Source organism: Haemorhous mexicanus, chromosome 16 (genome assembly GCF_027477595.1).
Source record: "Haemorhous mexicanus isolate bHaeMex1 chromosome 16, bHaeMex1.pri, whole genome shotgun sequence".
NCBI classification, from domain to species: Eukaryota; Metazoa; Chordata; class Aves; order Passeriformes; family Fringillidae; genus Haemorhous; species Haemorhous mexicanus.
This window is the reverse complement of record NC_082356.1, coordinates 1,276,902-1,290,076: the sequence shown is the minus strand read 5'-3', so window position 1 is coordinate 1,290,076 and position 13,175 is coordinate 1,276,902. Positions and strand designations below refer to the sequence as shown.

General features: G+C 57.8%; 1 long non-coding RNA gene across 1 annotated transcript; it reads left to right on the top strand.

The window, feature by feature from the left end:
• Positions 1-9,020: 9,020 nt before the first annotated feature.
• On the top strand, positions 9,021-10,092 carry LOC132334698 (uncharacterized). Its single transcript, XR_009488439.1, has 3 exons — positions 9,021-9,147; positions 9,421-9,477; positions 9,768-10,092. It is a non-coding gene; the product is annotated as an uncharacterized LOC132334698 (long non-coding RNA).
• Positions 10,093-13,175: the final 3,083 nt, after the last annotated feature.

Sequence of the window (13,175 nt, the reverse complement as noted above, 5' to 3'; positions counted from 1 at the left end):
CTCTCTTCCAGCCCTTCAAGGCCTGAGTGAAGACAACATCCCTTCCCATATAAGCACATTTATACAGATGATGTTTGAGGGAAGAGCTGCAGAACTACTTTCATCTTCTGGCTGAGAAGAACCAGTGTCTCTTTAAGACCTCCAGATCCCTTGGAAGGTGAGACCACCTGGAGACCAGAGGAGACCAGCTGGAGCTCCAGGCACAGCTGATGACTGGCACAGCTGAGCCTGTGGGAAGCTCCCATAGCTCCCACCTTCTCCCTCCCTGGTGACAGCTCCCTCCCTCCAGCCCTCAGACCCTGCCCATCCCCTTTCTTCCCTCCCTGCTCATCCCTTTGCTTCACCTTCCATTAATAAACTGTTTGGCTTCTTCACTTTACCCCCATCTCTGTGGAGCTGGAGCGATGCAAATCCAGAGCCCTGGGACACACAGGCCCCTCCTGGTGTTCTCTTCCACGCCGTTTTGTGCACAGACACAGAGGAACGAGGGCAGATCAGGCTGGAAGGGTCCCTGTGCTGAAGATCCATTTCCACACCACTGATCTTGCTGAGCACCCTGGAGCCCCTGGACTTTGGAAGAGCCAAGCTGAGGATGCTCTGAACCCAGCTGTGAGGCATTCCATGGCAAGCATCCACAGAGGGCAAAGGAGCTTGGAATGCTGGAAGGTTTCAAGAACAGCTTCCTGAAAGCACTGCACTGCTCCATCCCTGCACAGGATCAGGAAGAGGGCAGAACCAGAGACCATGTGGGCTCAACAGAGAGCTTTAGGTGTGCCTAAGAGCAAATGAAGCAGCAGCACGGTGCCCGAGACTCAGACACATGACCGTGCCAGTGCCCAGAGCGCTGCCTGGCAGTGCTGGGATCCCAGGTGTGGTTCTGGTCCCCAGAACCGAGGAATGGCAGCCCCAGGCTCAGACCCAGTCAGAAAGCCAACCAAGTGAGACCAGAGCGAGGGCACCTTTCCAGTTTCTCTTGGGCATGGCCGCAAAACAACCCCTGCTGCTTCTTCCTCCGACTGTGTTTGGGGCGTGCTGGTGGCAGAGCCAGCCAGGTTGTGCTCTGCATTCCAAAGCCTGTTGGGAGCGGGCATGAAAAGTGCTCCGTGCACAGCAGAGAGTTCTGGAAGGTTCTGGCAAGAGCGTCCTGTGGGGACAGGGCTCTGGGCTCTGGCTGGGAACAGCCTGGTTTTCCTGCCGTGAGCGCAGGCAGGAGTTGAGGCAGGTGAAGAGGCAGCGGGCACCTTGTGTTTGTAGAGGGCCTGGGGCTGCACCTCTGAACCTCCACCTGGAAACACACTTGGGGGAATAGGAGCTAGAGCTGGAGCATTCAGCCTTGCCAGCTTTTCTTAAGAGTGCGTTGGTGTTCCCCAGAAAAGCTACACATTTGGGGAAATGCCTTTGGAGGAAAGGGGCTTGCTTCTCAAGGAAAGTGCTTCCCAGGGAGCTCCCAGTGAGGTAGGTGCAAGTGTCCTACTTTGGCTCTCTGTGCTCCTTGAAGTCCTTGAGGCCCGTTGCACTTGGCAGAGGGGCAGGGCAAGGGAGAAGGCTGTGAGGAGCAGGTTTGGCATCCACCTGGACCTGCAGAGACCAACCCAAACACCTGCAGCAGGGTGTGTTCCCCCTCTTTGGACAGAGGTGTGAGCAGGGGCATCTCTGTCCAGCCACGAGCCCCAGAGCTCTCTTTGAGAGCTGGGAATTAAAAGGCCTTTAAAGACACACTTTTCACATCTTCCCTGTCTGCTGTGTTTCAACTCTTAGCAATATGCATTTGCCTCCTACTTGGTGGAAGCTGCTGTGGCCCAGGGCCAGCACAGAGCTGGGCTGGGTGGGCCAGGCAGTGTGGAGAGCCTTGGCTGATCTTGGTGTGTCCCTGGCCTCAGAAAAGGCTTGGAAGGTTTGTCTCTCCAGGCGTCCTGCTCATTGGCTCTCCCTGTGCATCTTGGAGAGAACAAGGTAGGCATTTCTGGCAGCTGGGCATCAGCAGGCCTTCAAATGGGGGTGTGTTGTGGAGCCAGCCCAGCTGAGATACCTGGAGAGGAGCCCAGTGCTCCTTGCTCCCCTCTGCTGACAGGTGAGCGTTTGTTGGGTTTTGGGATGACGCTGTCTGTGTCAGGGGTGCTACGTGGACATGAGACAGCCGGTCCTGTCCTGCTGGGTCCCAGCAGTGCCTCGCAGCAGCCCCGCATCCATGTCAGGATGCTGGCCAAGAGAGGTCCTGGGAGCTGAGACAGCTGATTTTAATCTTGTGCAGGTGCCTACAGGTCAAGGCCAAGGGTGTTCCCTCAGGATATAGCAGTCCTGAGGGCTTTCCCTAATTCAGAGAAATCGGCAGACAAATGCATTGTCTGCCAAAAGCCCTTATACTGACCTGGCAGGAGGGCAGGAGTCTGCACCCCACTAAAATATTTCTCTGCCACTTAGAAATTTCAGTGGAAGTTTCAGTATGTAGGAATTGTATCAAACGTACCATCCATCTTTACACTGCTGAGGTGATTCAATAGGCAGGGGGTTAGAAATACATTGTGTCAGATTCCTAGACTTGAAGCTGATGTCCAGGCACTGGCCAGGAGCAATCTCGATGCCCCAAAGCAGCACAAAGTCTTCCTCATGGCTTCCCTGCACAGGGCTGATTCCATACTTGCCCTTAGTTCTTCTGGCAGACTATGTCTAAAGCTTTTTGTCAAGTCACTCTCATGTCAAGTTAGGTTTTTCTTATGCTAACTGGTGCTAAGTACTTATGTCTGTCTGTGCTAAGTACTTGTTGACTAATGTGAATTGCTTGTGCTTACTTATGTCAAACAAATCCTTGTTTCATTGCCAAAGGTGCCTGAGGCCGCCTGCTCCTTGTGGCACCAGTTGCTTTCCTGTGGGATGTTCTACCTCCCCAGAGAGTTAGGAGGGAGCTGGAGAAAAGAGCTTGTCAGGCTGCTCTGGATCCTTTCCCAGCAGCCCTGGTTGAGTGGAGAAGTCCGAGCTGGGCACAAAGGTGCAAATGGAACAGCCGTGCACAGGAAGGCTCGCTGGGAAGGGTGATCCAGGAACCCCAGGCCTGGCAGCCTGAGCTTGCCACCGGGGAAGGCCTTGGGGCAGATCCCCCTGAGTGCCATCCCACGGCTCCTGCAGGGAACCAGGGCGTGTGCTGGAGGGTGGGAAAGCTCTGTGGAGGGACGGGGACAGCTGGGGGTCCTGGTGGGGTGTTGAGGGCTTCTGGATGGGAGTTTGGGAGGGTTGGTGTTGGTGAAGTGTTGGGGAAGGAGTTGTCTGGAAGGTGAGAGCTCTAGGCTGGAATTTGAGTCAGTTTGAAGGCAGCATCTGTGGTTTGGCACAGCTTTGGTTATGGAGGGCAGAAAGAATATCTGTGACTCTTCCTGTTCATGGTCCTGATTCTCCCGCAGGGAACAAGAAGGGAGAGCTGTACTTTACTGGCCACTTAGATATCTGTACCAGGGGGAGGATTAGCCCTTTTGCCATCTACTCATTTGTTTGGGCTACTTTTGCAACACTGAGTGGACTTTCATTTCTGGACAGCTTTTATTCCTTAAGAGAATTAGGATATTATCATGCCTTCATAGAAAACCATTTGCAAACCAAAGAATGGCCTTTTTTTTTGCCTCTGTGTAGTGTTATGTTCTGTAAAGTGACTCTCAGTGGATGATGTTAGGGTAAATGAGTTGCTGCTTTGAGATGGGAAGCAAAATTCCAACTCTTCACCTTCTCAGGCCATCCCAATGAATTGGGGAAGTTTGCAACTTTTTGGAACTCCTTGAGTTGAGCAATGGGAAGTAAAGCTTTCCTGAAGTGAGGAGTCTTAAATGCCAGATTCTTCTGTGCCTTCACCACTAAGGTGTTTCTGTGCTAAAGGAAATTACTTCAATAGAAAATAATTTCAGCATGGAGTGAGAGCTTCTGACCGAGACCAAGTGTTGCCAGCATTTGCTCCAGGTGCTCCTGCCAACAGCCCCTGCAGGAAGGAGCACAGCCCCCAATGCACGTGGGCTTTGGCTCCCTCTGGCACAGAAGCCCCCCGGGGGCACAGGTCTCTGGGACAGGAGATGGGCACCAGCGCTGCCAGGGCTCGGGGGGTGGCAGGTCTGCTTGGGCAGGGACTCTGCCACACCTGCTGATGTCAGCGCTCCCCAGGCCCAGGGATCAGAGCAGCATTCGTGCCCTGGCCCACACATTCCCTGTCAACGTCACACCCACAGGTTTAGGATGGCCACCAGCTGGGACGTGTCCCAAGGAGGCCGTGCCAGCTTCTGTGGAAGGCCCCGTGCCCTTCCCAGAGCGGCTGCCTCGGCAGCCCTGGGGTCTCCTTCTGCTGCCCTGAGCCCAGAGAGCAGGGCACCGTTTGCTGATGCTCTGAGCCCTTCCTTATGACCCTGTGAGGCTGGCTTAGAAACCTGGGACCAGGGATTCCTTCCAGCCTGGGCCACTTTGGGTGGGCTGGGGGCGGCCCCAGGGCAGGGGGCAGTGTGTGCAGGGGCCCTTTGTGACATGGGGTAGCATGGTCAGCATAGAACGGGTGTCCAAGGGCCCTTTGTGACACGTAGTGACATAGGAGCTGGTGGTGACAAGAGCAGGCCACAGTGCTCGGAGCAGGCAACGGGACAGGACAGCACAGAGCGGTGCCGTGAGGAGCCCCCGCACAGCGCCTTCGATCGTGTCTGACCCAGAGCCTTTCCGAGGCATTGTTCCTGCAGCTGACCTCGAGGCCAGATCACAGGACTTGCTGACCCGTGGCCGTCCGAAGCTTCTATTCTGCACTGCCCTCAAGGACAGAGTGTGAGATTTGGTGCCGCGGAGCTTTTCCAAGGCATTTCTCCTGCAAGTAGCTCCAGTCACTGACATGGAGCAGAGACGCCCGAAAGTGCCCAAGCTGGCCTGGGTGGAAGGGGAGGAAGAAGGCCTTGGAGCTGCCCCAACAGAGGAGACTGAAGAGGTGGTGCCATTCCATCCACAGCAGGAGGGTGAGTGGCAGAGCTCGGCCACAGGACTGGTGCCTGCAGCCAGCTTGACCCCATGCCATGCCATGCCATGCCATGCCATGCCATGCCATGCCATGCCATGCCATGCCATGCCATGCCATGCCATGCCATGCCATGCCATGTCATGCCATGCCATGCCATGCCATGCCATGCCATGCCATGCCACCCCCTGGGGACATACCTATGGACAGGATGGAAGAGCGGCTGGGCAGACATCCTGCAGTAGCTGTGCTCCATCCCCCTGGAGCATCCCGGGGCTCTCCCTGCCTGGGGAGAGCAGGGCTGGGCTGTGTTCTCCAGCCCCTCCCGCATGCCCTCAGCTCTGCCTGTTCTTGCTCTTTGCCCGATCCAGCCCTGGAGCTCACACAAGAGCAGGAATCCAGCCGTGGCCGCTTCCGCAGAACAGCGCAGGTACCTGCAGCCACCCCCACCTGGGCTGGGCCTGCTGTCCCTGCTCAGCCGAGCATGGTGTGTGCAGCACTCCATGGAATACCCCTGGCTTCTTGACCTTCTCCTACAGTTCATCTGCAAATTCATCAAGAGCATTCGGCAGGAAGAGACTAGGGCTATGGGCACAGGCCTTAGAGCACATTCAGAGGTCCTCAAACATGAGACCAGTGCAGCCCTCCTGTGTATGCTTGTAGAGGAAGTTTTTTACAGTCCAAAGCAAGTAAGCAGCCTGTGGCCAGGGTTTGATCTTCCCAGGAATTGCTTGGCCTCCCAAGCCACGTCTGCTGGTCCCTGTGAGCATTTGAGGCCACATGGCAGTGTGGTGGGAAGGGCAGCACTTCTCTGGGGAAGCTGGGGACATTCCTCCCTCTGGCAACTTTCCAAGTCTCCCTGTGCCTTCTCCAGGTGCCCGCCCTGGTCAGGTACATCCACCAGCGGATCATGGCCAATGATTCTGTGGAGCACAGGCTGGACAAGCCCCTGCTGGATCTCACCGAAGCACAGCCAAATGATGCAGTAATGACACTCCTGCGTGTGTCCCCATCCTGTGACAGGTATGGGACCCACCTGCCCAGAGGGCTCAGGGCTCCCCAGCCCATCAGCCTGTACAGCCTGTTGCAGGTGTCTGACCAACAGAGAGTTCCAGGGCCCTCTGGCTGCTCCCTTTGCCAGCCCTGGCGTGTCAGCCCCTGAGCCTGAGTGCTGCTGGCAAGGGCCAGTGGGCAGAGGCAGAGCCAGCCGTCCACCTGGGCCCCTAGAGACGCCCAGGCCCTGATGCTTTGTCTGAGACCCCCCTGAGACAGAGCTTTAACCTCATAGAGCTTCCATGGCCATGTGGAAGACCATCATGGGCTCGCCCAGGACTGCAGAGCTGGCACAGCTGGTACTCCTGGATGTGCTGGGGAGCTGGCCAGAGCACAGCACGTGCACCTCAGATGGGGACAAAACGGGTGTCTTTGCCCTGGCTGTGAGTTTCCGCAACTGGCCTTTGCTGGCCTCAAGGCTGCCTCTCCAGCAGCTCTCCATCTTCCTTCCCCCAGTGTTTCTCCCTGCCTCGGGCACTCGCCTGAAACCTGGCCCAGCTTCAGGCCCACCAAGCCCGGTGCTCCCCCTGCGTCTCTCCGGGCCTCTCCCTGCCACACTTGGGCCCTGCCACACGGACACCTCGGCACTGAGCACTGTCTTGGGGGACTTTGTCCTTTGCAGGCAACCGTGGTGATGTGGAAGATCCTCCAGGAGCCTTGTGTCCCATGTGTGGTGACGGTGTATTTCCCCCGCCTCTTTGTGCATCTGCTCTTCCAAGTGTTCTTCAGCACTCTGGATGTGCCAGAGGAGGTCGATACCTTCTGGATGGGATGCCAGGAAGAGCATGGCCTTGCCACCAGCCCCAACAGGTGCTCATCCCACTCCTCTTGTCCCTGCCACGTGGCCGGTGAAGGAGCCAGTGCTGCCAGTGTGACCTGGGCTGTGCTCTGCACGCAGGTTTGCAGTGCAGACTCTGAAGTCCCTGCTCTGCCGAACACAGCAGGAGGATGTGGTGGTGGCAATGGAACACAGGTGTGGCTGGGACACGCTGCTCTCTGTTGACACCAGCCACTATGCCGTGGGTCTGCTGGCCAGGTGAGACCCCTTCTCCCCACTGCCTCTGACATTTGTGCTCTGTTCCCGGGTGCCCTACACAGTCCCCTCTGGTTGTAGCCCAGAGGGCCTTGTCACTGAGGGACGGCCGAGCAGACTGGAAAAGGCTGGGAGAGGAGGGTGGACAAAAGGAGCCACCTCCGAAATATCCCAGGTGCACTTGCAGGATGCTGGGGAAAGACCAGACCTTGTGAGTCAGTCCTGGGAAACATTTGTCCCCCTGGCTCACAGTCTTGGTTCCTTTTTCTCCTGCCAGGGAGATGTGCTGTGTCTCCCTACCCTCCTGTTCCCGGATTTTTCGTTACCTGCTCCGGCTGCTCAGCACACAGGAGCCACGCTGGGATCTGCCTGCCCTGGCGTTCCTTGTGGAGGTGAGCCTGATGGCCAGCACTGCCTCGCTCAGCTGCCTCCCAGCTCTCTGCCCTCTCGGAGCCACAGCTGCCTGGGACGGTGCCCGCGCCCTGTGCTGCTGCCTGGGCCCAGCCCTGTGCGGTTCTGGGCTCCTGCCGGCCAGGTCCCCTGTCACTGCCCTGTGCCTTTCAGGTCCTCGAGTTCCTGGGCTTGAGGTAATGCGATGCTGACAGAGTCCTGCAAATCTTCTCACGGTACCTGAAGAGCGAGTGCAGGGAGAGGCGTCTCCTGGCATTCAAGGCCCTCCTCAGGCTCACTGACAATCCCTTGATGGTGAGAAGGGGGCAGCAGCTGAAGCTGCACTGGGGAATGCAGTCGCTTGGGCTTGGCTGGGCTTTGGGTGCTGGGGCAGTTGCTCCCAGCTCTCCTGCCTCCCCTTCAGCTGCCCGAGTGCTTTGGGACAGGCATTTGGCCTCTAGGCCCTGCACCAGCAGGGTGGAATTTCATAAACTTGTGATCCACACAGACCAGAAAAATGTGGAGCCTGACTCAAGGACTTGTGAGGCTCCTGTGGGATGAAGATGGAGAGATAGTTAAGATAAAGGTCATGGTACTCAGCTTTATAATCTTGGACAAGGACACGCCAATACCCAGCCTGATTGCACTGCAGCTGGCTGAGGCGCTCCCGCCTCTCTTTGACCATGTAAGGCTCTGTGCGCCCAGCCACAGCCACTGGGTGCTGCCTGGACACTTGGTGCCCTGTGGATTTGCAGGCTTGCACCCAGCTGAGCCCCTTGCAGCCCATGCTGAGGTCATCTTTTCTTCTCTTCATTCAGAATAATAGCCAGGTGCAGCAGCTCTCCATATTGCTCTTCCAAACATTGCTGACTCTTCCACTGGAAAAGAAAATAAAGGCCCTGAAGACACAAGTGAGCCACAGCCTACTCCCACTTTTCTTCCACTGCCATGATGGGAATCGGCGTGTGGCACAGGTGAGGACTCATGGGCTGCTGCTGTCCCCCTGGCAGGGGGCTCGGCTGCCTCCTGCCCTGGCGCCTGCTGGGCTGCAGCCTCCTCCAGGCCTTGGCACAGGAACGTGAGTCCTGCGCCCTGGGCTGTGGGGCCATTTCTGTGTCTCTGCTACTCTCCAGGCTTCTCAGGAAACGCTACATTGTTTGCTCAAGTTCCTGAAGAGGAAAGATCTAGAAAAACTGGTGACGAAGGAGAAACTCTGGATTTTCACAAACTGCCTAGTAAGGACAGCCTGCAAGCCCCAGCCTCTGCCTGGAGAAGGCCCCCGAGGGCGGTGCTCAGAGTATGGGGCTGGCAGCTGTGCCCCTGCCCGCTGCTGTACCCAGAGGCTGCACGGGCTCTTCTCCAGGCTCCTGTGGGCCTGAGCCGGGCTCCGATGGAGCCCTGGCCCAGCGGAGCTGTGGGGCGGGCCGGCACCGTGGCTCCCCGGGCAGCAGCCGGCCCTCTGCACCTTCCAGAGCCCGGCACCAGCAGCTGCTGGCCGCGCCTCCGGGCTGTGCAGGCAGGGGAGGCTGGGGCTGGGCGCAGGCAGCGCCCAGCCAAGGGGCTGAGCCCGCACCAACCCTTCCCTCCTGCCGCTCTCTCCAGCTGGCAGACCACGGGAGCAGAGCAGCCGAGCACCTGCGCCGGGCCCTGCCCTACCTGCAGAGCCCACAGGAGTCCCTGCGAGTGGCGGCCATCAGGTTCATTGGTGAGCCACGAGCCCGGGCTCCCTCCCCAGCCCGCCACAGCTCGGCCCCAGCCCTGCCTGCTGCCACGGCAGCGCCACCCGGGCCCGGCGCCATCGAGCCCCGCCTGGCCACGGCGCTGCTGCCGCTCTCTCGCAGCCGTGCCCTGGGGCGGCAGCGTGAAGCAAAGGCTGGGCTGAGCCCTGCCGGGCCAGCAGGGTGTGTAGCCACAGTGCCAGCAGCAATGCTGGCAGGGAGCTGTGCCGCTGGGGCTGTGACAGGTTCTGTGTTCCCAGGGATGGCCGGGCGGAGCTTGACGGGGAAGTATCAAGAGCTGAAGCTTATCTACAGTGGTGAGTGAGGGCAGCAGGCTGGCAGCGGGGGCTGGCAAGGGGAAAGCTGCAAGCCCTGTCCCGTCTGTGGAGGGCTCTGTTCCTTGTGCGGACGAAGGCTGGCATGGGTGGAGCACACTGAGATTTAAGGGCCATGTGGGGGATTCATGGCTGCTCTTTGGGCTGATCCCCTTGGACTCTGCTCCATCCTGGCCATGGCTAGTGCGGGCCGGGATGGCCCTGGCAGGGCGCTCTCCTCAGCTCCCTGCAGATGTGCCATCTGACCATGGCTCTGTTCCTCTCTGTTACAGCCCTGGAAGTAATGGCAAATGACATCAGCCCCTCTGTCAGCAGCCTGTCAATTCAAACTTGGCATATCCTCAGGGCATTAGACAGACCTCGATATTCCACCTTCAGGAATCTGCATGGTGAGCTCCGTGGGCCATGGAGGACAAGGCTTCGTCTGCTGGGGCTCAGCTGCCTGCGCTGCTGGAGCTCTGCACAGAGATGAGCCCAGAGGCTCTGTCTGCTGGGGCCACCTGAGCCAGCAGAGATTTTCAGTTTGTTCAAGACTGTTCTTTTCTTCTTTTTGTTTTTCTTTAGTATATAAATATAGGATGTGTTATAATAGACAGACACCCAGGATCTTTCTTTTGCTGCCAGGACCTGCAGGGCATTGAAGAAGAGGGGAAAAGGGTGCTTGTGCTCAGTGAGCTGCCCAGGTGTGCAGTGCTGCAGGAAAAATGGCCAGAAGCCTTTTGGCCTTTGGTGGTTCTGCTGAAGCCTTTGTGCTGCCAGCAGAACAGTTGGGCAGGGGTTGGAGCTGTGGGGATCCCTGCGAGAGCGGTGCCTGGAGATGGCCACAAGCCCTCTCCCAGGCAGGAACCGCTATCTGTGTCCTCCTGCCCGTGTGCTGCTCACTGCGTTGCTGAGGGCTCCAAGGTGCCTCTGGATGGGGCTCCTCTGGAGCTGCTGTGGGGCTGCGGCGCTGCTGCCGGGCAGTTTGGCCGGGCTGGGGGAGACCCTGAGGGGCTGGGGCACTGGGAAGCCGTGAGCAATTGTGTGCCAGAGGCTACAAGCAGCCCCCTGGAAGCCGCCTTGATCCTGGCACCCGGCTGCTCTGGTGCTTCCTCAGTGGGCGGTTGGAGGGACCTCCTGGAATCGGGCATGGAACCCTGATCCCGGCCTTTCAGGGCTGTGGGGCCAGGAGTTGTGGGGCTGGGCGTGTGCCCTCCCTGTGCTCGAGACTGGAGCCCCAGGCCCCTCAGCCTTAGGCATTGAGCTCCACTGCCTGCTTGCTGAGTCTTGTTCCTGTTGCTGTGGGGGAGGCTGAGCTCTGAGCTTTAGGTGCCGTTGAGCCAGAAGAACAGCAGCTTTGAGCCCAGAGGGGCCACAGAAAGGCCTGGACAGGGCATTCCTGGCATTCCCAGGGCAGGGACACATGGTAGTGTGGCACCTTCAGGGTGCCACGCTGGCTTTGCACTGGGCCACCTCCCTGTGTGTGCAGGGCTGGCTCTTTGCTTTGCTGTGCTTGGCCTTTTGCCAACGTGCCTCTTTGGCTGCCTGCAGAGAGGGGCAGCCCTATAAGAAGGGGGAAAGGCCCTATCTCCAACATCTCAAAGGGGGAAATGGAGCTCTCCCGGCCCTCAGCCCACGCTGTAAGCAGAGCAGAGCCTTTCCCCCAGCTCTGATGGCTTTCTGCCTGCTGATGGGCCCTGGCCACCATGACCCACTGCACTCGCTCTGAGTCACCTACAGGATGGCTGCTGCCTCTTGATTTGCTGGCGGGACGTGAGGGTCACTGAGGGAAAGGTGGGTGTCCCAGTGCTGAGGGCACACATGGGTCACTGAGCAGACTTGAGGCTTCCCCAGCAGGTTGCAGGTGCCTTATGTGTCACTGAAGGGAAGGCAGATGCCCCATGTGTGGCCGAGGTGTCATGAAGGTCTCTGAATGGCATGCAGATGCCCAGCATGCCACTGAGGGCACATGAGAGTCCCTGAGGGGAGGTGGGTGTCTGTTGTGTCCCTCAGCGTACAAGGTCTGTATTCCTGAGGGAACCCGAGCGTTCCTTGAAGGGGACACAGGCACGCCACGTGTCACCGAGCGCACATGCCACTCGCTGAACAGACGCCAGGGCTGCTGAGGGGACGTGGGCTCGCCCTGAGGGACACGGCAGGGCCGGGCCGGTCCCCGCTGCGCCGCCGCCGCCCCGCTCCCCGCCGCAGGGAGCGTTTCCCGCCCAGGCGCGGGCGGCCCCGCCCCGCCGGTCCCCTCAGCCGCGGGCGGGAACTCCAACCCGCTGTGGCCGCCCCTCGGGGCCAGGTGCCGGGCGGCCTTCCAGAAGCTGTGGGGGAGCTGCCCTGGGGCTGCCCTGCGCTCATACCCACCGAGGAGGATGGGGCAGTGTTGTCTCAGGACTAGGGAGTGTTTCACTTTGAGAGGGGTAAAGCTGCAGTAGCTTAGAGCAAGAGAACTTCACAGCACAGGAATGCTGGAATTGCCTGGTGTCACCTGTAGGGCACGCAATGAACATTTGGGCTTTCAAGTTGAGGTAATCACTGGACTGTGAGAATAATGAAATTGGAGGTCATCTGTCGAGTACATGTAGTGGGTGGACATTTCAGCAGGAAGATTTGAGGTCATCTCTAGGGGACAAAATTACTTTTGAGGAGAAGTCTGAGTAATTTCTAGAGGACACATAGAGATCATTTTGTGACAAAACCTGAGGGAAATGTTAGGGCAAAGACAGAACATTTGGGGGGTAAAAGCTCAAGTTCTCTGACTTCCCACTACCTCATCCCATGCCCCAGCAGAGGAGCTTTGCCCTCCCTGTCCCCAGCCAGCCCAGCCTGGGCACCTCGGGGCTGCCCCCACCCTCCTGCTGAGGCCCGGCCTCGAGGGCTTCTGCCGCAGGCCTGGGAGACGCTCTGGGGAAGCACCAGGGCAGCCGGGTGCCAGGGACAAGGCGGCTGCCTGGGGGCTGCTTGTGGCCTCTGACACCCAATTCCTCAGGGCTTCCCACCGCCCTGGCTCCTCAGGGGCCTCCTGGTGTTCTGACAATTAACAGAGGTGATTTAATGGACACACCACTGGAAATAATGTTCTTATTTTACTGTCAATAAGAAGGAACCACAGTGTAAGATGATACATTCAATAAAAATGTGCGCTCGGTTTTTGTGACAAGCAAAAACAAGCAAGATAGTGCACCTAAATAAGTACTATAAGAGAGAGAGAGAGAGCTATTTAGAAAGAATCATCACCAATTGCCTAAATTGTTTATCATCTTGCAGATCTGCACTTGCTGGGGAGCCGCATTTTACACCAAGGACCTGGGGAACCGTTCCCAGCAATTGGGAAAATCCTAGGTCATCCATTCACCCAGAGATGAGGTTTCCAAATTTGCCCTGAAAGTGGATCCAGCTTTTATAGGCCAAAAAGAGCAATTCAACACGACTCAATTATATTTTTAGCCCAGAAACCCCTGCAGCTGATGGTATCCTTCACAGCCAGCAGGGACACAGCTAGGCCAAAGCCCAGACCTCTGCTGGGAGGGTTTCCCCTCAAATACCCTACAAACAAACCTCTATTCAAGTCAGTTGGGAAAGTTTCTTAAAATGATACATTTCTGGCACCTAACTACACAGGGTTATGTGAAAGTTTCTGAAGCAGCTGGTTTGGAGTCAAAGAGCCAGCAATAAGAGTCCTTGTCATTTATTTG